General features: G+C 47.5%; 1 protein-coding gene across 2 annotated transcripts in view; it reads right to left on the bottom strand.

Annotated features, from left to right (window-relative positions):
- The window catches only part of DLG5 (discs large MAGUK scaffold protein 5), a 120048-nt gene that overhangs the window by 91764 nt on the left and 1068 nt on the right, over positions 1 to 27216 (bottom strand). The gene's annotated exons all lie outside the window — the stretch shown is intronic.

Below are 27216 nucleotides of genomic sequence, written 5' to 3' on the forward strand. Positions count from 1 at the left end.
CCCTCCTCCACTCCCCACTGTGTCCTCTTCCCAACAGAGCGATCCTGGGTCCCTCCCAATGTGGGGCTGACCTCTCTATCTTCAGGTACCAGAGCAGGTAGACAAAGCCTGTTTCTAAACCCATGGACACCAACCAAGACTTTGGTACAAGGAGCTATGGGGAAGAATATGGTCCCCGTAGACAGCCATATATATCTGTATCCACTGCATGGTGACTGGTGTCTCCACTGCCCACTGAGAGGCTGAATCCTAGCCTACGTGTGTCTGTGGCCATGTCAGCTATCTGCTGGGGTGATCAGCATCCCCGAGGCGACACCCATGAGAGCCCTGGAGCCCGCCTGCCTGCCAGGAATCCCAGCTTACGCACTTTCTGTATGACTCCAGGCACCTTCCTTAACCTCTCTGTGCCTTGCTGGTCTCTCCCGTAAAACAGGGATGATAAAAGTGTCCACCTGCCAGGGCTCTGGGGAAGATGAAAAGAGGTAACATTTGGCACAATATTTAGCATACAATAAAACTCCATTTCCCCCAGAACGATGTTAATAGAGTGGCTTCTGGGAGTTATATGTGATTTTCTTTTTTCTTCTTCATTAACTGAATTTCCTACATGAATGTACATGTTGTACTGTCAGCAAAGAATAAAGCTCTTTTTTTTTTTTTTAAAGCTGGGGTAGGAAGAATCCCAAGTAACCCTTTCCTCCAAACACACGGTGCCGAAGTAGTCCTGTCCCTGTTGGTCTGTTTTGAGAGAGTTTTGAGAGACCCTGTTTGGGGCAGGACACTCTATTGCCCAGGGCGGCCCCAGACCTTTCTCCTCCCTGACCCATGCTAGGCTTCTTTTCCACCCCGCCATCTAGTAGGACTCAAGCCTGACCTCATCCAAGAAGCCCTGCCTGTAGGCCCACACTGCAACCTTCTTCCTTGGGAACATTACCCTTCCCTTCACGCGTTACCCCTGTCTGAAGCTTGCCCACCCCACAGCAAGCCTCTCTTGCACCAACCTGATAGTCTAGCGGTGAGAAGCCCGCCAACCCCCTAGATGGATAAACTTGAGGACAGGGCCACCCGCTGCCTCTGTGATTTCACAGCACTCACCAGACTTCTCTTCTTGGATCCTCACGCCACAACCCACGCATGGGTGAGGGGTTCAGGGACGGGAAGTGATAAGTGATTCCTGCAACTGGATGAAAGCCAGTCTGACCAACTCCACTCAAGGGCTCATTCCCAACACAGTACTGCTTCCCACGGGAGGCACAGCCAGGCCCCTCAGCCAGCAGACCCCAGGGCTAACGGAACAGCCCAGCTCACAGCGCAGAACTGCCCCGGCCACCAGAGCACCTCCCTGTCCTCCCGCTCCCCCTGCTCACCCCCTCCTTCCTCTCCCCTGGCTGGGCTGTGACCCTCAGCCACCCCACTGCAGGGGCTGGTCCTCCTGAGAGTGCTCAGACCCAAGGACACCGTGAGCCCATGCTAAACGGCGGGAGGGGAGGAAGAGGCTTCGAGCTCTGTACAAAATGCCTCTGGTTTTTCTCTGTTTTATGTCAAATGACCTGTAACACCCCAGGCAACGGTACATTTGAGCCCTGGGTACTTGAAAGAATTTAGCGGGACGGTTTAAAATGTCCAGACTTGAAGGTGTCAGATTTCATAAAGCAAAGAAATTTGGAACACATGTGCGGACCTCAACGCTGGGATGCTCGAAAGGTCTCTCAACTGTTCAGACCAGATTGTGTAAAGACAAAAGAGCAGATCTCCTGAGCTCCTCCCAAGTTTCAAGAATTCCAAGATTGCCCAAGGGATAGCAATCAGCAGTGTTCATGTGCGTACACACATCTATAACAATGTCTTCTAACAAAAACATGTCAGTCACTGACAATCAAGCTTATAATACATGTCTTTTTTTAATGACATTAGCATAACAACCAAATACAACATGTTTATTAGAATTTTTAAAAATCTATAAAAAGCATATGTCGAAAAAAAAAAAAAAAAACATATGTCAGACAAACATCGTGGTTTAGTCGCTAAGTCCTGTATGACTCTTTTTTGACCCCATGGATAGGCTCCTTTGTACATGGGATTTCCTAGACAAGAATCCTGGAGTGGGCTGTCATTTTCTTCTCCAGGGGATCTTCCCGACCCAGGGATCAAATCCATGTCTCCTGTGTTGGCAGGCAGATTCTTTACCACTGAACCACCATGGAAGTCCATGTAGGACAATTCAGGAGAGTGAAATGCACTGCCTACTAGATAACGTTACTGTATCAGTGCTGAATTCTTGGATGTGATAATGGTGGTGAGTTATGTAGGTGCACGTCCTGGCTCATAGGTGATACATGCTTCAGTGTTCAGGGGTAAAGTATTCCAATATCCACCGTTTTTTCCAAAAGAATCAGGAAAAAATTATATGTGAATAAAAATGGAATGATAATGAAAAAAAAACCAAATATGCCAAGCTGCTACCCAGCGATGATTCTAGGTGAAAACTATACAAATGTTTACTGTACTATTCTTTCAACTTCTTTGTATATCTAAACATTTACAAATGGAGTATCAGGGGAAAAAAAAGTATCATTTGAAATTTGTTTACAACAGAAAATTTTGAAGAAAAATAAAATGGCTCATAATTCTACTGTCTAGGTAATTTTTTAAAAAATATTGCCATTTAACTACTAATATAAAAACATGTGAGCAGGATTTCCGTGGTAGTACAGTGGCCCCTGCTAATGTAGGGGACAGAGGTTCAATCCCTGGTCTGGGAAGATTCCACATACGTTGGAGCAACTAAGCCAATGTGCCACAACTTCTAAGCCTGTGCTCCAGAGCCTGCAGGCCGCAACTACTGAAACCTATGTACCTAGAGCCCATGATCAGCAACAAGAGAAGCCACAATGAGAAGCCCGAGCACGGCAATGAAGAGAAGACTCCACTCGTCACTACTAGAAAAAGCCTGTGCAGCAACAGAGACCCAGTGCAACCTCCCCCCAAAAAATAGGTCAGTAATGCTATATGTGTGCATTTATAATGCTGTAATATCTACCCAAGAAGGAAAATATTCAAAGAGGATTTTTTTCTCTTAATAAACTAATAGTTTAGACAAAGAACAATCGAGAAAAAAGTTTACTGTACCATTTCTTAACAGCAGAATGGATCTTTTTTTAAAGTATGTGATTCCCAAAATGAGGGCCTATCCAAAGATAAGGAGACATGGGGAAGAAGTATCAAAAATGTTCTACCAAATATTCTGGACCCCTTTGCCTCTGGTTCAGCTGATGATGGTGGAATTTCCAGGCAGGACTCTCCCCACATCTCCACCACCCACAGATAGGACTGCCTTCTGGGGGCTTATCTGGTGGCTCAGCCAGTAGAGAATCCGCCTGCAATGCAGGAGACCCCGGTTCAGTTCCTAGGTTGGGAAGATCCACTAAAGAAGGGAATGGCAACCGATTCCAGTATTCTTGCCTGGAGAATTCCAAGGGCAGAGGAGCCTGGTGGGCTACAGGCCATGGGGTTGCAAACAGTCAGACACAACTGAGTGATTAAAACATACTGGGGCTCCCCAGAAATCCCCGAGAGTCCTATGATTGCCTATGCAGGTCCAGGAGTACGGGGGACAGTTCCCCAACAAAACACCCATGATCCCACCAGCTTCAGGAAGCACCTTCCTCCCACTTTCCTGGAGTACTCGAACTTCCTCAAGGCACCAGAACGGCCCCTCCATCAGGTCTAAGAGACACGGGCTCACAGTCGCCCCCTCACACTTAGGCCAAGTTGCCCTATCTTCCCCACCTCCACAAAGGCTTGGACACGGTCTGCTGATGTCCACCCTGCCCCACCACACCTCCCTCCCAGCTACAGACTTGTTGTCAGAGACGGGGAGTAAAGGGAAAGAAAGCAAATCCTCTTGAATTGCTCATTAAGATTTTGAAAACGAGGGACTTCCCTGGTGGTCCGGTGGTTAACACTCCATGCTGACAATGCAGGGGTCCGGGTTTGATCCTCGGTCAGGGAACTAGATCCTGCATGCCACAGAGCCCGCCCACATGTTGCAACTAAGACCTGCCACAGCCAAATCAAAAAAAAAAAAAACAAAAAAACAGGATTTTGAAACCTGTCCACAGAGAGGGGGCTAGTGACAACATGGAGGAGACAGAGGGGCAGGAGAATCTGAGGAGAGTCGTCCCGGCAGGAAGGGAGTAAAAGGAGAGGCAGAGGCCGCCAGGAGCGGGGCCAGGAGAGCTTGCACAGAGCCCACCACTGGCCCGGCTCCTAACGCCAGGAGAGGGCCGCTCTTCCTGCCAACAGAGTTATCTTTTAATCCAACCCCCGGATGACACCATCTGGCAGGAGCAGCTCCTCGGGGCACACGAGTCACGCGGCTGGGCCCTGTCTGTCCCTTCAGGCCGGGGCTTGCCCTGCGATCCCAGGAAGCGCAGCCCCTGCCCCTCCGAGGCCTGGCTTCTGACAGGCCTGTGCACGCCTGGGCGGGTGAGGCAGTAGGTGAGGAAGTGGAGAAAGCGGCCATGCCGAGCAGGGTCACCAAACACAAAGACCCAAGAAGGGAAGGCAGTGGCTCCAAGTCACCGGGCAGGTTGGCATCATGCCAGGAAGAGGCAGCCACCCTAGCATCTTCCTTTTCCCCAGATGTGGTGAAGAGCTTTGCAGCTTAAGAACAGCTGATATCAAGTGGCCGTGGCGGGCTGCCCGGAATCCTGCACAGGAGGAATTTTGTGGCCCTGGGCAAGCAGAGCAGGCAAGAGCATGCCAACAGATGCGAGACCAGTGAGCAGCGCTGCCCAGCCTGCCTCCACTTTACGCACTCTTGACAACTCAAGGACCAGCCTGGAGCTACGTGCCTACCTATCGGGAGGATTTCTGAGGCCTCTGTCATCACCCAGGAGACAGAAGCCACATTCTCTTAGATGCAGCAGGCTTGTCCCCGCCTCCACACCAGAGTCTGTCTGGGCGCCTGCATCTGTGAACATCCAAATCCCACCCACGTCTCCAGCCCCAGTTCAAAATCTCAGCTCCCAGGGGGTGTAGGTAAGAAGACGTGGGGGAGGTGGAAGTCTCGAGGCTGGCAGGGATGGGGGGCACATAATGTGTGTCCTCCAGCTCCAGCAGCACCTGGCAGGCAGCCCTGCAGGTCCTCCCAGCCTCGGGCGCACCATCTCCACAGGCAGCCGTCCCCTTGCTGACCAGCTCTCCACGTGCAGTGTTCTTCCTTGTGGGCACCTGAAATCTGCCAGAAGGAACCAGGAGCCAAAAGTCCAGATCTAGTGGCCCCAGAGGCTGCTCTGATTTCCCATAGCTCAGTGGGTGTGCCCTCTGGGTCCCAACCACCAGATGTGAAATCCTAACTCACCAGCTTAGACTCTGGGCAAGCAGCTTGCCCTCTCTGTGCCTCAAGTCCTCACATCTGTAAAACGGGGGAAATAACAGCCCTTCATCTTCGGGTTGCTGGGACGACCCCTGAGACACCCGTGTCAGCTCCCTGGCACATGCTCTGAGTGGTCAGTAACTGTCTGCAACACTTACCATCTACTGCACTGCTCCATCAGGCCTGTTCCCACGAGCTCTGTCCTGGCTCAGCCTCTGCCCACTCCTGACACTCATCCCACTTTCTCAAGACCAGACTCACACCTGACAAGCATCCAGTTCTATAGCCTCCCTTAAGAGGAGCCAGCTCTCTGGGGACACACTTCAAACCCTAGCCTCTCCTGCAAAACCTTCTGCCCAGAGCTCAGATAGGCCACCGAGTAGCCCCGTGGAGCCAGCAGACAAGAAACGTAGCAGAAGACAGACCATGATGGGGAAGGGTTCTCTTCATCCCTCCCAGTCTAGGCCCAAGTCTCTAGCCTCTCCACCCTAGACTCCAAAAGGTATCCACCACCAGACCATCAAAGTTGTCTTAAAAACACACACGCACCCACGAAAATAGATGCAATCTTGTCAGTTCCCTGCTCTACAACCTTCCATGGCTCCCTCTAGCCTATTAGGATAGAGTCAAAAAGCCTCACCCCAGCATTGAGAAGAAGGAAACATGCACGTGTTAAGCATCTAATTCTCTGCCCAGTTCTCAGCTACATACTTTATATGTATTGCACCACTTAATAACTTCCTCTAAGGCTGGTCTTATTACCACATCTCACAGGGGAGGAAGGCAAGGCTCCAAAACATTAAGCCTCGCCTAAGCCACACGGCTCAGCAGCATAAGAAGCAGACCCGGAGGCCAGGTTCGCAGCCTAAATCCCGGCTCCTGCTTCCTTCTCCAGCTCTTCTGCCCCAGTCCCCCCGACCAGACCACTGGCCAGCCAGCACAGTGCCCACGGTCACCCAGCACACTTGGCTCCTGCCAAGTTCCCCTCCCTCTGCCTGCAATGTCCCTACCCATCACCTGACAACTGTTACTCAACCTTCAAAGCCTGGCCCTCAAGTCACCTCCCTCATGAGACCAACCCTCAACCCAGCTCTCCCTTCTACGAGACAAAGCCAGTCTCTTCCTTGAATGTGCTCCCCGGGCACCTTGTCCCTACCCACTTTAGAGCACGACTGACCAGTCCCCAAGCCAACCATGCTGCCATCTGCTCCCTAAGGTACATCACTCATCTTGACGCCACCACAGCTCAATACATTTGCTTCAATAAGAGAATGAACGATCTCCCTTCTAGACTTACAGACCAGGAAACAGAGGGTAGGCAGAGACTTTAACATCTGCAGGAAAAACTGGTAATCAGTCCATCTAGAGTGGCTCCCTTGAGGTTACACCTGGCCAAGAGTCCATCCTTAGTTGTGTACACCTGAGCAAGCTCATCAGGACCAGCAGCTCCAGTGTTAGGAAGCAGCCCATCCAAATGGGAAGCTGTGATGAGAGGCAGCATGGGAGACTTCTGGGAGCCGCGGTGCTGGAGAGAAACCTCTGGGCCTTCTCCAGGCCCCTGCACTGGCAAGGAGCCCTACACACAGGGAATGAGCAACAAGCCAGGGGCAGAAGCAGCTCCCCTGGCTGACCTGGACAGAAAGACGCCAGGGCCTTCAGGGGCCCATAGCACCCTATTCCAGCAGTGTATCAGCCCCACGTCCCTGTGGGGAAGAGGAGGAAAGATGAGCTCCATCCTGACCCACTTTTCCCAGAGCTCCCTTCCCAGGTCTGGCCTGGCCCAGTGAGCTCCTTCTCACCTGGTGATGTCGGTAAGTGAAACACTCATGCGTGTATTCATACACGGAGGACACCCAGCTCATCAAAACAGAGAAGACTCCCACTTAACAGACAAGAAAAACAGCATCCACAGGTAGGTCCCTAAACAATGCACTTCCCACTCCAGAGCCTCCCTGACCTGCAAGTACATCCCAGTTCTCCCTCAGATGGGAGAACAGATGCTTCCCTGCTTCCCTTCCCTGGGCAGGCTCAGACCCTGAAAAAGCACCATGCACTAGGGGAAGGCTCTCCCGGGTGCTGGTGAAATGAAGACGAGAGGCCAGCCCACTCTCAGGTTCTGTTTCAGGAGACGGAGGGAAGGGCTAGGGAGCCTTCACTTTTCAGACGCTTCCCGGGGGATTCTGAAGATGAGGATCCAAAAACCTGCTCGGAGAGGAACCTAGGAGTAATTCAGAATCAATCCCATGAGCCTGGTGATTTCTATCACCAGCCTTAAAGATGTCCACACCCTTTGACCCAATAGCCCCACTTCCAGATATGTACCCTAAGGAAATGAAAAAGTACACAGATCCTCATGGTGACATGATATATGTTGAAAAATAAAAGTGAAAGTGTTAGTCGCTCAGTTGTGTTGGGCTCTTTGCGACCCTATTGACTGTAGCCCTCAAGGCTCCTCTGTCCATGGGGATTTTCTAGGCAATACTGGAGTGGGTTGCCATGCCCTCCTCCAGGGGATCTTCCTGACCCAGGGATTGAGCCCAGGTCTCCTGCATTGCAGACAGATTCTTTACCGTCTGAGCCACCAGGGACACCCAACTGAAAAATAAGACATTCCTAAATTTCCAAGGGGGACTGGTGACATACATCCTGATAGGGCAATACTGTGCACCCATAAAAAATGATTCCTTTGTTCACTCTTTTTAAAAAAGCTTTACAGTATTTACCTCCAGTTAGTAAAAGTACCTGCAAAATAAAAGAAGGTAAAAGTACCTTCTTTTGATTACCGGCATTTTCCAAATTCTCTACCATAAACATGGCTAATTATATTTTTAAACTGATTATTTTAATTACCAGTGTCAGACTTAAAACGTGAAGCCCAGTTCAGTTAGGAGAGGAAGGACTGCAGACAGCATCTAGTTTAACCATGAACATGACAGAAGGAACACCTTCCCTGCCACCCCCAAGGTTCTGCTTGAATACTTACAGCAGCTGGGAGCTCACTCCCTTTCCTAAAGCAGTGACTGCTGGCAATTAAAAAGTTGCTCCTTACCCTGACTGTTGCTTCTTGATCCACATACAGGTTTCTCAGGAGACAGGTAAGATGGTCTGGTATTCCCATCTCTTTAAGAGTTTTCCACAGTTTGTTATGATCCACACTGTCAAAGGCTTTAGCGTAGTCAATGAAAGAAAGGTAGATGTTTTTCTGAAAGTTCCTTGCTTTCTCTATGATCCAGCAAATGTTGGCAACTTGATCTCTGGTTCCTCTGCCTCTTCTAACCAGCTTGAACATCTGGAAGTTCTCAGTTCATGTACTGCTGGACTCTACCTTCCTGAAGCTAAAACCTCCATCTCCCTTGCAGCACATGGCATCAAAAGCTCAACAAATACAACAGAGCTGTCTTTCTAAGGAACTGACTTCAAGGGTGACTATCCATACTTTCCCACTATGACCAAGAGGTGGATGTGGGTTACTGTAATCACTGCTGACACAAACTCCCAATGCCATGTTTAAATCAAGTGCTAATCAGGGTCAGGGCGGGATGAACTGGGAGACTGGGAATGCCGTATATACACTGTTGATCCTGTGTATAAAATGACTAATGAGAACCTATTGTATAGCACAGGGAATTCTACTCTATGCTCTGTGGTGACCTAAATGATAAGGAAATCTAAAAAAGAGGAGATATGTGTATATGTAGGGCTTACCAGGGGGCTAAGTGGTAAAGAATCCACCTGCCAATGCAAAAGACACGAGTTCAACCCCTAGATTGGGAAGATCCCCTGGACAAGGAAATGGCAAATCCCTATTCTTGCCTGGAGTATCCATGGACAGAGGAGCCCGCGGGCTACAGTCCATGGGTCGCAAAAAGCCCAACACAACTGAGCAACTGAACAGGCACACATCCATGCACATGTATATGTACAGATGAGTTACTTTGCTGTAGAGCAGAAACTATTAAAACTCAACACTGTAAAGCGACTATACTCCAACAAAAATTTTTTTTAATTAAAAATAAATCAAGAGTTGGTCACCTCCCCACAATCACCTAGATGAGTATCATAAACACCCATGTCCCTTTGGAGTCACTGAGCCAACTGTTCCACAAACTACAGCTGCCCCTCCCCCACTGGTGACTACGACAGCCCTGCAATGGCTTGGGAAACTCTTCACTGAGGCCATTTTTGGGTGAGCAATCTGCCTGAGGTTGCCAGATCAGCCAAAACACACAGATGCTACACCATCAGAAGCTGGGCCGACTGAAGCAGCCCAGTCGGGAGCAAGCAAAAGACCCTTCTCTTGAGGACAGCAGCCCATAGAAAAGTGATGTTTCCTTCTTACCTCTTGTTTTATTTATTTCGTTTTACTCCGATTTCTCTTCCACTCTTCCCCACCAGGTACAGAGGCAACCATTGTTCTTTTTCTTTGTGTTCTTGCAAAATGGGCATTGTTTTGCATTATTAATTTACATAACAGCACTCCAGTGTCCACCTCATTCTACTTCTTACTTTTTCACCAAGCACTATGCTTTAAGCTCCATCCCATCACCATGTGTGTGTCTCAGTCACTTCGATCACTGCACTGTCGGCTCTCCCAGGGACAGATGCCACCCCTTCAGGGACAGGGAGAGAGCCTGGGGCACTGGCATCCAGGAGAGGGCTTGCAGGGTCAGGGCTCAGCAGGAGCCCTGCCAGAGGCTGCAGGACAGCTGTACCAGCAGGGCTGAGTCCCCACTACCCCACACCCTGCTGTCCACTGACATCATCTAGCTTTCTAGTTTCTGCGAAGTCTAAGAGGTGGAAAAGGAGAGTTCATTGCCAATTCTTACCAAACCTGCCAGAACCATGCCTACTAGGAGAGCGACAGGAAAAGCATCAGTGGCACTGACGGAAACAATTGCTCATTAATAAAAACCTCCACTGGGAAAGCTCACTACAGACTGATAGAGCACAAACATCAGGCACCGCCTTGCAAAACGTCCTGGGTCCCACCTGCTCCGGTGGGTGGAGGATCCTCCCAAGGACATGACTGCTCAAGAACAAGCGACAAGGGGTTCTCGGACTCCTTCACTTCTTCGTCATCACACAATTGCACCACCGAGCACCGCTATGCACAGTTCCTACCACATGTGACTCCCCATGTGACCTGAGAGCACCTGAAGCAGTCTACCTGCTCAATGCGTCCCAGCAAGGTCAAATTGCTTTAAAGATTGCTAAATGCTGATCCCAATCTCTGTGCTAACTTCATCATGGATCAGGAGCCAAGAGTTTACAGACCAGCGCTGGTTTGTGGACCATACCCTGAGCATGAGACAGAAGGGGAAACAAACCAACCAAGCCGCCCCAGAAGCCAGTGTAGGGTGGTGCTTAAGAGCCCTGGGATTGGGGCATCAATAACAAAACACGTTACAGCTTACACTGTGTCTACTGGGTGTCAGGGACTGCTCTCAACACTTCACAAATAGTAGCTCCTTTGATTCTTACAAGACAAGGTCCTATTATTATTCTTATTTCACTGATGAGGAAACCAAGGCACAAAGAGGGAAAGCGACTAGCCCATGGTCATAGTGAGCAGAGATGAAGATTTGAACCCAATTCCTGACTCAGACACAGGTGCCTGGCAATTTGACTCAGCTGATTCCTGAGTGAGCTGACCTCTCCCATCTGTCCCCTCACTGTAAGGTGCAGTAAGGACCCCCAAAGTGTGGCTGAGGTCAAATGAAGAAATACAAAAACAGACAAAGTATCCTATGCAACAGAAACACCTATCACCTGCACGGTACACAACCATCTACCTGTATGGGACGATTTCCCCACATCATCCACCTGCTTTCGCACCAGCTCAGAAGGAGGTGACATCGCAGTCCCCACCAGAGAGGCAGGGATGAGGCTGGCGAGGCTATGTGAGGTAGCCCTGGGGACACAGCGAGAGGGCCATGGTCACTTGTTCCCCCTCAGCCACTTCACTCTTCAACCACTCCCTTCTCCTCCCCAAAGAGAAGGCCAGCAGATGGGAATGGGTCTCAAGTCTCCTGGAAAACTTGGAAAGTATGAAAGTGTTAGTCGCTCAGTCGCGTCCGACTCTTTGGGACCCCGTGGACTGTGGCCTACCAGGCTCCTCTGTCCATGGGAATTCTCCAGGCTGGAATACTGGGGTAGGGTGCCATTCCCTTCTCCAAGGGATCTTCTCAACCCAGGGATCGAACCCGGGTCTCCTGCATTTCAGGCGGATTCTTTACCATCTAAGCCACCACAGGGAAGCCCTTGAAACCCACTTCTAAACATCGCAGCTGTTAATTCTCAGACTTCAAACTTAGGAGGAAATAGAAGGCCTTCTAATCCATCTAACAGCTCACAGAAAGCCAATGATTTCAGGAATTCCAAGGAGGCTGACTAGTCAGTCTGGACCCCCTCACCCCACTCCCTTCTGGCCACAGTGCCCTCCTCCACACTCCACAGACCACCCTCCTGCCCATGCCAACTCCACCTATTCCTCTAGGACGCCCGGGCTCAGGCAGCCTCACACAGGTGCAGGTGCAGGAAGAATGACTGGATGTGACAGCCAGGCCTGCCCTATGCCTTCCGGTTATCCTGACCCCATTTTCCCAGGGCCTGCTGAGTACATGCTCTAAACAGGAGCTCGGAATTCCCATGAAGACCCACTCTTCACAGACTGAATTTTCTCCCAAGCCTGCTGCCCCTACTGTGCACGCTGCCTCATTAGGCCAGCCTTCCTCCTCACCCCTCTCCAGCGCCCACCCAGCCTGCCAGCCACCCACCCACACCAGCTCACCGTACACTGACCTTCAGGCGGCCTTCTCTATGCCGCATGGCCTGTCCAGCTGGATACCGGCTCCCTCAGGCTTAGGCTTTCCAATGAGACAATAAACTCCTGGTGGGCAGGAGCCATCTTCTCAGTCACCCTTTTGAGAATCTTATAGATTTTTGCAACCGAACACACTTGCATCTGCTTTACAAACCACAAAATGGAAGGTGAGGAGTAGGAAGTCGATAAGCTAAGCTGATTACTTTTCAGGATTTCTAAAAGCTCCAGTCTAGACAGTGCAACCAGAAATGAAAACCTTTGAGGAAGAATAGGACATAATTTCCATCTGAAAGGGCAGATCCAGGTCGGGGTGTCCAGTATGGGACTGTGGTTGTCATTCACGAGCGAAGCTTAACGTTCTCCTCTCTGCAAGCTCAATGTTTAGCACAGCCTGGGTGGAGCCTGGACCAGGTACACACTGGATGGATGACGGGAGGACAGGGGGGTAGGCAGATGGACGGATAAAACCTGGCTCCACTTCTGTCTCGGCTCCACCCTAAAGGCTGAGTGATCTCATGCAGGAAGACACTGCCTGCCTCCATTGAGTCTCCATATGAGAAGCCTTAAAGTACGGGAGGCTCAGGGCAGAAACAGGAGCCTATGTGAAATTCCACAACTCCCCGTGGAAAGCAAAGACAAATGGTCACTGTTTTGTTTCCTCTGAGTTCATAAAATGGGTGAGAATATAAGGCAAGATTCATAAAGGTGGTCTGCCATTTTCTATCAGAAATGAGTTAGGAGAGGGGTTTCCCTGGTGGTCTAGTGGTTAAGAATCTGCCTTGCAATGCAGGAGACACCGATTTAATCCCTGGTCCAGGAAGATCGCACATGCCACAGGCCAGTTAAGCCCGTGTGCCAAAACGACTGAGCCCGCATGCCACAATGACTGAAGTCTGCAGGCTCTAGAGCCCACGCGCCTTGAGAGGAGCCACCACAATGAGACACCTGGGCCCCACAATTAGAGAGTAGCCCCCTGCTCGCCACAGCGAGAGAAAGCCCGCACGCAGCAACAGAGACCCAGCACAGACAAAAATAAACAAACAAAATGTTGAAACAAAAATTAAAAGAAGAAATGAGTTAGGAGAATAGACGGTCATGTGTAAACTCACACTCAGGCCATAAATTCTAAGCTGTTTCAGGCTCAGCTATATTTTTTCCAACAGAAGGAGGACCCAGAGCCAGCACATTTTAGTTTTGTTTATTTTCTTGCCGTTTCCTGGATCCAGTTTCCACTGAGGTTGGCCATGGGGGTGGGCCAGCTCAGTGTTCACAAGGCCTTTACCCTCTTATCTTTATTAAAGGCTGTTCTTTCTGAGGCAAGAGGCTTGGTGGCGTCATTTTCCTGCTTGAACTCTGTCCTGTGACTAAGCAATAAGAAGCCACAGCAGTCAGCGCTGGAAGTTTTTGCTGTATCATGTAAAGAATGAGACAAGGAGGTACCTCCTGCCAACATCAGACCCATTCTCTGACTCAGCACTAAATGTAGATGTCACGTCCTACGTTTGCATTCAAACAGTACCCTCTGAGTGACAGGTGCTCAGAACACGTCTGCTGGATGAACGAACACTGTCATGAAGAAGAGAAAGGGTGCCCAAGGCTTGGGACACAGAAATCTCAATGGGGACCTTCACAGGATGGCCCAGAGTACAGAACAAATGCAGACTCTATAAAGAAATGGACAAGGACTCCAAAGCCTACCCAGTCTCCTCTCAGCAGCTGGAGGCCCCGAGAAGCTGAAGAACTTCTTTTGGTCTCTGCCACCCATTAGTGGAACATAAATATTAATACCAACTGCATTTTTGTTGTATCATGCATATATGCATACAACTGCATGATCTGATAAAAGATTTTTCTCAATGGGCAGGAAGGAGAGCTGCAGCACAATTCCATGAACTGCGTGTGATGCCCTGTTACTTGCTGGAAAGGCTGCTGCCTGCAAAGCCAGGCCCAGATCAGGAAAAACTAGCCAAGGCCCTGAGACTCCCCGCCCAGCCTGTGGCTGGCAGAGAAGACTGAGAAGGAGCTCTGGCCTGGGAAGAAACCTGGATCCTGTGTCCGGCTCCGCCAGGGCATGCTATGAGAGCCTGGGGGAGTCCCTCTGTGTCTCTGGACTGCTATTTCTCATTTCTAAAATCAGCAGTCTGGGCAAAGTCATCTCTAAGATCCCTTCCAGCCGTGATACTCAACAATCTTAAGCTGCTTAAGAAACATAAACAGGAAATGAAAGTTCTGGCCAGATAAGACGAAAAAGAGGTTATCCTGAGCAAGAAGAATGAAGGTTATCGTGAGTATTAAAAAGGTCATTATATTTCTTTAAAAGTACACCTTCCTACATCAAAATTTAAAAATACAATTAAGTTTCTTCCCATGTGGTTTGTTATCCTCTCGCTCAGTCTTGGCTGGATAGATTTTCACCACATTTGAACAGCAGATTTACAAGGGTCAAAGTGATACACAAGAATATCTGTCTGGGGATCCCAGGCCATGCTAAGGAGTCAGTTACCATCCAGACAAGTAACCTGAAATTGACCCAGAAAAAAGCCAGAGAGCCACCTGGGAAAGAGACAGGCCACACCTAGAAAAACACTGTGGGCAGAGAAAACACACCCTGGCTTGAGAGAGCCACCAGGGCCACAGCTCACAGTCACAAGCGATTATCTCTGCTCTTTCCACACAGGCAGCTCCAGGAACCCCACATGCAGGCTGCAGGTCAGAGGAATCTTATTTATGCATCAGCAACTATCAGTTCTCTTAGGCAATGTAGGGGTAGGGCCAGTCAGTGATGGTATTTTTTAAAAAGTAATTTTTCACAAAAAGGTAACCACTTTCCACCTGACCCTATCTGATGAGGTTTCACTCTGCTCCTTCCCCATCACTGCCTTGGGTTGCAGAGAATAGTTTTTTTTAAGTCACTGGTCATTTGTCATTTTTGAGAGCATGGTTCATCCCCAAAGAAAACCTACAAAGGTAAACAGAGGAAACAGGCAAAGACAAGAGTATCTGGTGGAAAAACAGCCTCTGAGTCTAGTTGTCATTCACTAACCCAGCTCAGTTCAGGTAAAGGAAGGTGAGACTTTGGGTGGCTCTTCACCTCTCTCATCATAGAGAGCATCTTACAATAAAAGCATCCAAGCACAGTGGTTTCCAAACTCAGTTCCAAGGAACCCTGAGAACTCAAAGAATCCTACGGAGGCACCTCAGGGAGTCCAAAAAGAAAAGGGGCAAGTGCCAAGCCTCCATAACACCTGTCTAGCTTATATATCTGGCTTACTCACCTAAGAGTCCAGTTAGTGAAAAAAGTCCCACAGCTACAAAAATAAAATAATTGAACTCATAAACAACAGCTACATTTTACATATGTTATTTCCATTTAATTGTTGTAACAGTCCCGTGAGGAACCTGGGGCTACATGGGTTTGTGATGAGACTCCACAACCCACTCCCTAACATAACCACCCCACGCTCATCCAGCATCTACATGGACTCTCAGGAAAGGGATGTCACCACCTTCCACAGTCAACATCATAGCTGGATGGCACAGACCATGAAAACAAGTTCCTCCCTAAACAAAAAGCCCAGGGAAGGGTCCCAGGCAACCTTATTAACGTGTGGACCTTATTAAAATCCTGATTTAAACAAACCATCTATAAAACGGCATTCCCGCAATAAAGAAAGTGTGAAAGTCACTCAGTCACGTCTGACTCTCTGCAACCCCAGGGACTGTAGCCCACCAGAGCCTCTGTCTATGGAATTCTCCAGGCCAGAATACTAGAGTAGGTAGCTGTTCCCTTCTCCAGGGGATCTTCCCAACTCAGGGATCAAACCCAGGTCTCCCACATTACAGGCGGATTCTTTACCATCTGAGCCACCAGGGAAGCCCAATAAGAAAAACTGAATATCAGCTGGATATGAGATGACATTAAACTGTTAATACAGTCACCTGTGAAAAAAAAATTTAAGATTTTATCTCTTAGAGACACTTCCTTAAGTATTTATGGAGAAAGTAATATGATGGCTGGGATTTGTCTGAAAATATTACAGGAAACAAAAGTTTGGGAAGTGGGAGTTTGTAATCTCTGCACATGTTTGAGTATTTTATAATATAAAGTTTCAAATGAAGACAGGAGGAAGAGAGAGGTTCTTCCTTACGTTGGACTCAATTCTACCTCCCAGTATCTTCTACCAGTTAGCTCTCTGGGGTCAGAAAGAATCAGGTCTCATCACTTGTCCATGTCCATCTGAAAACAGGCATCCAAGCCCCTCTAAGTCGCCTTTTCTTTAAAATAACTCTTCCCTTTTGGAGCTGAACTCCTCACAGCTCACAGCAATGCCCTCCTTAACTGCAGACCCCAGGACCAGAGCACTGTGAAGGTGTGTTCTGAGCAGTCCCAGGAATGTGAATTTCCTGGTCCATGCACACTCTCCACCCTCCTTTGAGCATCTCTCTGTACCCTGTGACACTTCCTGATTCCAAGGACAGTTAGGGGATTGGCTCTCCACTCAAGGGCAGGTACCTCCTAGAGCAGAAGCAGCAGCAATAGCTTGCCCTCACTTCACATAAATCTAGATCCTCACCAAAGCCCTACGAGGAAAATACTAGCCCTTTGACAGATAAGGAAAAAGAAAACCCATAGAGGTTAAGCAATTTGTTAAAATCACATAGCCTAAGATGGAAGACTCAAGAATTAAACTTGTGGGGGTTCCCCAAGTTTGGGCTCATGACACTCAGCTCTCTGTGGCCTTACTCCTGGGCTCCAAACCCATCCGTGATGCTCAGGCCACCTGGGTCATTCAGCTGTATCACCCAGCTTTTCAGAAGTAACATCATTCTCCAGGCCATCTTCCAGCTCTCCAGCCCAACAACCCCCCGAGCTCAGGAAGGATTCACACAATAGGTAACCAATCCTGGACCTACAGTCACCAAACCATCAGGACAGTCTCTACAAATCCCTCCAAGGTGCCCCCAGAAACCCCAACTATGGACCAAAGTTCAGTCATAGAGAAGACGTCAAGAGGTTTAACCGCCTCAAACAATAATCATCATGAACGAGACCATCCTTGTTGAGCTGCATTAGGGAAAATGAAGGCCCAGAGAAGTCATACTTCTTACTTAGGCAAGATCACACACTCTCCCCTAAAAATCTACTGGTCCCAGAATCTACTACACGTCAGAATCAGCAACACAGCAAAAAAAAAAAAAAAAAAAATCCAATAGCCCCAGAATCATATGCCCATTTCAGCTGGCATCAGAATTTAAGGTTCTTGGTTACTTGAATGAAAGAGTTGTGAGAAAATTTGAAAAACGATGGTATACATTGATGTTCCAACCCCCTGCACTAATGCTAACGTTTCCCAAGAGTGCACTTCTCAGAACACTTATGTTGCAAGATGCTCAATGAAAAAGGGCTTTGTGGTCAAATCAGTTTGGGAAACACTGCCCAGTGAACTCAATCCAGCGAAGTCCCAAGACTGGCTGACTGGTGGCTTGAGAGGCTCCCAGTAAAGGAGCCTGCGTGACCTTCTCAAAACAAAACTGCTCAAATGTACTTAACCACAGGACCCTTTCACAAATAACACCACTGACATCCCACCAAACTACTGTTTAGAAGGCATTTTTGTGGGAAATGCTGATCTAGGTTTTTCTAAAGAAAAATCTTAACAGCCAGTTACCCTGGATTCAAGTCTATATAACCGAACTAACCCTGAATGGGATAAAGAGCAAGTGTCTATAAAGCAGAAATAACTAACATACTTCCAGGCCTCTGGAGATGGAGATATTAGTATTGCAAACATGAAGGAAATGTGTGAACATCTCCTGGCCAGATAGGAACGCTGCCGGGATTCTATGGTCAACAACGACTGTCCTCAAAAGAGTCACAGATGACTACTAAAATATTTAAAGTCCAAAAAGAATGTCTCGAGACTTTCCAAAATGAGTCTGAGGGGAAAAAATTACACAATTTTTAGAAAATAATAAAACATAAACTGGGACTCCAGGTGGGTCACTCACCCCTGAGTCAAGGTGCTATAGACAGTAGGAATTCCTTTCATTAAAACTCAAAGCAAATAATATGGAAATTCTTTAAAAAATTAACACAGAATTATCATATCATAATTCCACTCCTAGATATATAACCAAAAGAACTGAAAGTAGGGCCTCAACGAGGTATTTGTGCACCAATGTTCACAGCAGTTTTATTCACAAGAGGTGAAAGGAACCCAAGAGTCCATTGGCAGATGAACAGATAAACAGAATGTGGTATATACATGAAATGGAATATTACTCAGTCTTTTAAAAGGAAGGAAATTCTGTCACATGTTTCAACATGGGTGAATCTTAAGGATATTACCCTAAGTGAAACAAGCCAATCACAAAAAGACAGATGCTGTATGATTCCACCTACACAAGCTAGCTAAAGGAATCAAATTCACAGAAACCAAGCAGAACGGTGATTCCCAGAGGTGGAGGAGGGAGAAAGGAGGAGTTATTGTTTAATGGATACAGTGTTAGTTTCGCAAGATATCAAAGTTCCAGAAATCTCTTACTCAACAATGAGAATATACTTACCACTTCTGAACTGCACATTTAAAACGGTTAAGATGGTAAATCTTACATTATGTGTTCTCTAAAAATTTAAAAATAAAATAGAAATTCTGACATGGATGACCCACGAAGACATGATGCTAAGTGAAAACAAGCCAGTCACAAAATGAATACTCTATGATTCCATTTATATGAGATACCTAGAACAGTTAAATTCAGAGACAGAAAGTACAATAGAATGGTGGTTGCCAGAAGCTGGGGGGAGGGGAGAATGGAGAGTTATTGTATTGTACTATCAATTGAGTTTCAATTTTGTAAGATGAAAAAAGTTCTAGAGATGGATGGTGGGGATGGTTGCACAATGAGGATGTACTTAATAGCACTGAAATGGACACTTAACAGTGAACAAGATAGTTATTTTAATATTACAGATATTTTGCCACAATTCAAAAAATAGCAAAAAATGTTTCAAATGGTAAATGTTATGCTATGTATATTTTATCACAGTATTTTTTTAAAAAAAAAAAGTACAAAGCAAATGGATTATGACCCTTAGTATGAAATGAAACATCAAGGTCAACAGCCACCCCACAATTAACCACCAAGGGTTCAGAATTGGATGGCAAACATGGAACACTCAAAGTATCTGTTTAATTTAAAATATTTCTGTAGCACTTTCATGGAACTCTGCCTCAAACAGATCAATAGACACACACAATTCAGAGATAAGCTATCTGCCCCAGGGGAAAAGGGGGGAAAAAAACAACAACAACAGTATCTCCCCAACTCAATCCCATTTAAAATTCTTTTCTGAACATGTTCAGCCTCCCTACTGCACAGGACGACAGGCAGTTCAGCCCTCTTGCTCTACGCCCACTATTTGTGTGGGTCACATCTTCCCAAGATATAGGAAATAAAGAGCCCCCTCATGATGGTGGTCGGAATGCTGCTGCTACTAATCCACTTCAGCCGTGTCCGACTCTGTGTGACCCCATGGACGGCAGCCCACCAGGCTCCCCCGTCCCTGGGATCCTCCAGGCAAGAACACAGGAGTGGTTTGCCATTTCCTTCTCCAATGCATAAAAGGGAAAAGTGAAAGTGAAGTCGCTCAGTCATGTCCGACTTAGCGACCCCAAGGACTGCAGCCCACCAGGCTCCTCCGTCCATGGGATTTTTCCAGGCAAGAGCACTGGAGTGGGTGCCATTGCCTTCTCCAGTGGTTGGAGTGAAATGGATCAAAAAAACAAAGACAAAATACTTCTCCTACAGTGCTTAGCTTTTCAGGAAACAGAAAGCCAGAGTACAAAAATCACTCAACACTAACGCTAAATCAAAAAATAGTGAGCATGGTACAGAGCTAGAAGAAGTCTCAGAAATCTAATCCAACCCCATCACCAAGTTTCCTTGGACCTAATGCCACCTTGCAAGTATTGAGAGCCCTACAGCAGGGGTCCCCAGCCTCCAGGCGGTGGACCGGTAACCTCCTGTCAGATCAGCGGTGGCATTAGATTAGAAATTAAGTGCACAACAAATGTAATCCGCTTGAATCATCCCGAAACCATCCCCACCCCACCCCGTGGAAAAGTTGTCTTTTCCACGAAATTGGTCCCTGGTGCCAGAAAGGTTGGGGACTGCTGCCCTAGAGAACTGAGGCAGTCCTGAACTTCTTCCAGCTTTACCTCATCCATCTTTTCACTGGAAAAAAAACAAGCCCTGGATAGTTAAGAGGCTCATCAAAGGTCAAGATGTTGCACAGTTAGGAGCAGATTCCCATCCAAAACTCTTTCGAGGACACCAAGCTGACATTCAAATTCTAAGCTCAGACAGGGCAGGGCTCTCCAATCCTGCAACAGGTAATCGCACAGTGCGGGTACTTGAGGGGTGACCCTGGGGACTTCCGACACCAAAGTCACAGCATCTGCTTCTATCAGACATAGTGTGGGAGGGGGTTTCCCTGTGTGCATCTGGAACCGCCCCCCCCCCCGGCCTTCCTGCACTCTCACGGCCTTCTGCCATCGTGAAGTCACCACCTAGGAATCTGCACCTATTTCTGAAGAGGATCTGGACTTCACAGGGACACGCCACTCATTCACCACACCAGCTGAATAGTTATCCATGCAACAGAAATTTACTGAATGCCCATCCTGGGCCAGGCTCTATTCTAGGCATTGGGAATACAACAGCAAATTTGGCTCATGGAGGTTACATTCTACTCTTGATGACCCACGGCCACAGTAAAAGCAACCCTGACATCCGTTCAGCATAGTTTATAAGGAGTTCTCACATAACCCTCAGATACATCAGGAGAATCTGGTTTCAGGCTTCATCGCCCACCACACTAATAGATGCTGCTTTTTTCCTACCATAGATTGTCAAATAGCACAGTGAAGTAGTTATTGTTTTAAATATTCTGCAAAGAGGGAGATCAAACTAGTCAATACTAAAGGAAATCAATCCTGAATATTCATTGGAAGGACTGATGCCAAAGCTGAAACTCCAATACTTGGCCACCTGATGTGAAGAACTAACTCCTTGGAAAAGACTCTGATGTTGGAAAAGATTGAAGGCAGGAGGAGAAGGGGATGACAAAGGACAAGATGGTTGCATGGCATCACCGACTCAGTGGACATGAGTTTGAGCAAACTCCAGGAGATAGCAAAAGGACAGTGAAGCCTGGCATGCTGCAGCCTATGGGGTTGCAGAATCACACACAACTGAGCAACTGAACAACAACAGAGAGGGAGATGAGTTCAGTAAGGCTGTCTTCCTTAAAGTCTTAAAGTCCAGTTGAGACTTGCTTAAAGTCCAATTGAGCCATTTCAAATCTTAAAAGATGATGCCATGAAAGTACTGCACTCAATACGCCAGCAAATTTGGAAAACTCAGCAGTGGCCACAGGACTGGAAAAGGTCAGTTTTCATCCCAATCCCAAAGGAAGGCAATGCCAAAGAATGTTCAAACTACCACACACACACACACACACACACACACACACACACACACACACACACAACTATCACACAATTGCACTTATCTCACATGCTAGCAAAGTAATGCTCAAAATTCTCCAAATGAGGCTTTAACAGTACCTGAACCAAGAACTTTCAGATGTTCAACCTAGATTTAGAAAAGGCAGAGGAACTAGAGATCAAATTGCCAACATCCATTGGATCATCAAAAAAAGCAAGAGAATTCCAGGAAAACATCTACTTCTGCTTTATTGACTATGCCAAAGCCTTTGACTGTGTGGATAACAACAAACTGTGGAAAATTCTTCAAGATGGGAATACCAGACCATCTTACCTGCCTCCTGAGAAATCTGTATGCAGCTCAAGAAGCAACAGTTAGAACTGTATGGAACAACAGACTGGTTTCAAATTGGAAAAGGAGTACATTAAGGTTGTATACTGTCACCCTGCTTATTTAACTTATATGCAGAGTACATCATGTGAAATGTCAGGCTGGATGAAACACATGCTGGAATCAACATTGCTGAAAGAAATATCAATAACCTCAGATAGGCAGATGACACCAACCTTATGGCAGAAAGCGAAGAGGAACTGAAAAGCCTCTTGATGAAAGTGAAAGAGGAGAATGAAAAAGCTTCAAGTCTAAAATCTAGTAAAATCTGACAACCTCTCCCACCACCCCACACCAAACTGCATCATCATATGAAGATGAGACCACATATAGTAGACATTCACCTGATGCTTTACCTGCACAATATCCTTTCTACTCTTCTTTTTTGAGAACTGCTTCTTTCCACTCTAAAGAACCACATGGTACTGGTACAAGCTGCCAATCACAGCATCCCATCATGCTACCCTATTGGTTGGGCCAATCCTCTAGCCCTAGTCACAGTGACTGGGTCTCACATGGACATGTGACCATATTTAAGCCAATCAGAATCCTTCCATGAGATTTTTCTGCCTGGTTTAGTGGACTCAGCTCCCTTTCTTCTCTGGTCAGAGGCTGTGAAGACGAAGCCAAGAGGGGCCTGAGGTCATGTTTCAGGATGACATTAATAGAAAAAGCCCATGGCATTCAGGATCAATCACCCAAAGGCCATTTACCCCAATCCATCCCAAGGTTTTGGAATATAATACAATCGATTCCTCTTTCCTGTCTAATACAGTTTGAGCTAAGTTTCTGTTGCCTGAGATCACAGGGGCCTGATCTAATACATAGAGGAATAAATAATAACTGCCTTTCTGTTAGAAATCTCCTTTCAATCATTACTTTCAAGTTCTTCTATCACTTCCTCTTAACACAATGAAAATAACCAAACGAGGGTTTCCCTGGTGGCTCAACGGTGAGGAATCTGCCTGCCAATAAAAGGTCCAGATAACCTCTAATAAATAATAGATAATCCACAACCTGACAATCAGCAGCCAACTGCACTCCTCCTACTAGAAATGCCTGGCAGGGTTATTCCTTTTTAGAAAACTCCTTCGGCTTCAATTTCTAACAAGCATACAAAGCCTAAACTCCAAGTGGTATATAAACCCCTCGCTCCGCCTAGCCATCATGGTCCTTCAGATTATCTCTGCATCCCCACCCACCTAGAGCCAATGCCAAAGCCCTGCTCACTCAGGCTGGTCTAATTTCTACAACCTCAAAACACACTGCTCCTCTCATGGTCTCTGGTCTTGTTTCTCCCACCCAAAACTTCTTCCTTTCCCTCTGCACGCTCAGAGAACGCCTTAACACCAGCCTCAAGCCTCAACCCCTCCTTAAAGTATTCTTCGGCTTCTTCAGCAAACACTACTGTCTCCATCCTCTTAATTCTAGTGAAGCCGAGTCACCAGGCAACTAAAGAGGAGGCAGAGGGCATGAGAGGAGACATTCAGCTCAGGACGCACAGGAGGGAGGGCCAGCCTGCAGCCACCATGTTCTGCCATTTTTGCACCACTTAAGAGGCCTGCTGGGAAAATAGTCTGTGGAGCCCCCCACATGTCGATGGTCATTAGAGCCACCGGGGGTGGATGAGAGCATGTGGGGGAAGCATGTGGTAGACAGAGTCATGACGATGATGACGTGCGTGCTCGGTCATGTCCGAATCTTTGTGACCCCACAGGCTGGAGCCCACCAGGCTCCTCTGTCCATGGAATCTTCCAGGAAAGAATACTGGAGCAGGTTACCATTTCCTACTCCAGGGGATCTTTCTGACCCGGGGATCAAACCTGCATCTCTTGCACTGGCAAGTAGATTCATTACCATCGAGCCCCCGTGGTATTTCTATCACTCAGCTGATCTGTCTCAGAATGTCACTCTTCTCAGTGTCCCATTCCCCCACCTAGGCAGCGAGCTGCAGGCTGGAATTACATCCTATGCACCCCGACCCTGTCTGCACCAAGTGCAGGATGAGACACTTCGATCCTCCCCAGTCACATTTTGCTTCCCAGTATTTGAGGCAGGCCATGCAGCCCCACCTCACGGATGAGGACCCTGAGGCCCAGGGCCAGGCAGTTGAGGAGCTTCCAGAAAGAAAATCCAGATGTCGGCAAATGAATCAAAGAGAAAAAACAAAGGATCTCATGGGTTCTAAGTGAACAAACATGATCCTGACAATTGCATGGAAAACTAGAGACCTGAGCCAATCAGAACAGTACAGTTCTCTCCTCTCTCTACCACCAGCAGGGACAACCTACTCCTTTCTTAAACATTCATGTATTGGGACAAGAGAAAGCTACAAAATTCCACAGAGCTCCCAATGCAGGAAATGGCTTGAAGCTGTAATGGGACGGCCTACCCAGGTAACAGGAAAAACCACCAAGGACAAGGAATCTGGAGCACTGCGCTTAGCCTGACTCCAGCTCCCTTCTTTCCAGTCTATCCTCAGATCACAGAGAGGCCCGGAACCCTGCATAGGCAGAAAAGGCATCACTCATGCCACTGTGTGCCACAGAATTCAGTGAGATATTAAAGTATGCTGTCAGATAGAAAATGCTCAATAGCAATGTACTGTCAATTCTGTTACAGAAGTCCCCCCTGCCCCCAGAATAAAACCACATTGTGGTTTCTTAGTCACCTTCAAACTCCAGGCCTAAGCATGGCAGATTACACATGTCCGGGCTCTCTCTAATTGAGCATGAGCAGCATAGATGAGTTTGATTTGCTTGCCTGCCCAGCGCCACCTAGGCCAGTCTCCCCCAGTTCCAGACCCCACGTGGGGAGCTGTCAGACATCATTTGCCTGCAGCACAACAAAGTCCCACCGCACACAGATGCCAGCCAGGGGATGGGCATTCCAGACCAGGGGTCCACATGGGATGTGGAATCCACCAAGGGGGCCCTTAACTGGGTGATGGCAGCACCTTGGATAAAGAAAAAGTGACAAGGGGGGCCTCCTCTTGAGGCTCTGGATCCTTGGGAAGCCAGAAGGTTCCTCCCTGGAGCTCCCACAAGAGCCCTGCACTAAGGCTGTCTGCCAGGCAGAGCTTGCACCTGTGTGCAAAGTGGAACCTGCTGGGAGAGCAAAGACCAGGACACAGGGCTGAGCCTGCCTGGCTGTGGCCCCTCGGGGATGAAACCAGTGCTTCTGTCCCTTCAACTTGAGCAGTCCTTTTAGGCACTGAGCTTTGTTCCATAAGAGGGGCTCCCTGGCTCCAAGAAAATATGCTGAAAAACCACTGCACAGTAATTCATCCTTTACAAAGATCCCGAGGTTCTGCGGTTTATGTCACACCATGTCATCCCTCATCCCCAAAAGCTCTACATGGCAACTTACCAGGTCAAATGCCATCCTATTTTTTTTCTAAAGTATTAACTAAAATTGGGCTTCCCTCGTGGCTCAGTCGGTAAAGAGACCGCCTGCGATACAGGAGTCCCAGGTTCGATCCCTGAGTCGGGAAGATCACCTGAAAAAGGAAATGGCAACCCACTCCAATATTCTTGCCTGGGAATTCCCATGGACAGGGGAGCCTGGTGGGTTATAGTCCGACTCGCAAGAGTCGGACACGACTTAGCGCACAACAACCAAACGAAAATGAACTTAACTTTCCTTTGAAAAGCTACACAGCTCTACACTGTGTTAAAACTAGGGTCTGAAAAGCTGCCCTTAAGAATAAAATCCAAACCTTATTTCATCCTTTCCTTAGAAGTCAGACCAGCTTCCAGAACTTCAGCTCGGAGAGGCCCCACCTTATATACCACTCAGGGAAAAGAGAGGGACCAAATTAATGACAATTCATCTATTCCAGAGATTAAAGATGGCACTGATTCAAACACATCCCACCCAAAACTTGAGTCTGCATTCTAACTTTTGCCAGCTTCCTTGATCAATTTCTTCCTTCAAACACAGACAGCTAGACAGACAGCAAGGCAATTAAAAAGATGCTATGTATAAAAATAGGTAAATAACTGGAGAACCTACTGTGTAACACAGGCAATTCTACACAATGCTTTGTGGAGACCTAAATGGGAAGGAAATCTACAAAAGAGGGGATATAGGATATACCTTTAGCTGACTCACTCAGTAAAGTGAGAAACTAACAGCAAAAACTACTACAACATTGCAAAGCAACTGTACTCCAATAAAAAAATTAATTAAAAAAAAAGAAGAAAAATTACCCCAAAGAGATTTCCCTCTGACCTTATTATCCTCATAGCCACATCCAACAGCTCTTCTTAACATCTTCCAAACCATCATCCCAGGGGAGGACTAGGCTGACCAGCATAAATGATCATAATTGGGGGACAATGAAGATTTGAGAGACGAAAATGCTAGAGTCAGAAACCCACAGTGGAGACAGAAGGGTCACCAATGAAACGATCTGCTGTATAGCCAGCAGTTCAGTCTCTGTCAGCTGCCTTCACTACAAAAAGTCAGTTGAGATGGCCAATATCCAATCCAGCTGTTACCAGGAACAGCTTATAAAATCATCTCCTTAATAAGTCAAGCTTTTAACAGCCAAATAAACGGGTCTCACCAGCCTCTGTCCCACAAATTGTTACTGGCAGTTTGTCGGCCCTCTCCATTCACTTTTAAAACAAAGACAAGACATAGAAAAGGTGGCACTTGCTGCTTCCTGGCTCCAAAGGGGTTAAATAAAACAATGGGTCATAATTGGAAACTCCTGGTGCCCAATACTTTGAGCGACTTAACCACTCCAAGCTGGAGTTTTCTCTCTGGCAAAGTAGGAATCATACCACAGAGTGGTAACAATTAAACATGACAAAGCAGAGTGCCTGTCACAACAGTAGGTGCCCAACAATTGCTGGCTCTTCCTTCCTCAGAGCTATGCTTTCTTCCTCAGCTTCCCTGTCTAAAAGTCTGGCTTTCCACAGTCCCCAAACACACCACGCCAAGCCTACCAGTTGTCAGCAACACCCAGTAATACCAACCCCCCCCCCCCAACACACACACACCGGAATACTCACAGATTCATCATCCACCAGCCAGGGTACCAGCCACCAGCCTTCCCTCCTCAAACAGCTGGCGCACCCTCAGGGAAGGAACTGAGCCCCAG

The sequence above is a fragment of the Muntiacus reevesi genome, chromosome 2 (assembly GCF_963930625.1).
Source record: "Muntiacus reevesi chromosome 2, mMunRee1.1, whole genome shotgun sequence".
Classification (NCBI taxonomy): Eukaryota; Metazoa; Chordata; class Mammalia; order Artiodactyla; family Cervidae; genus Muntiacus; species Muntiacus reevesi.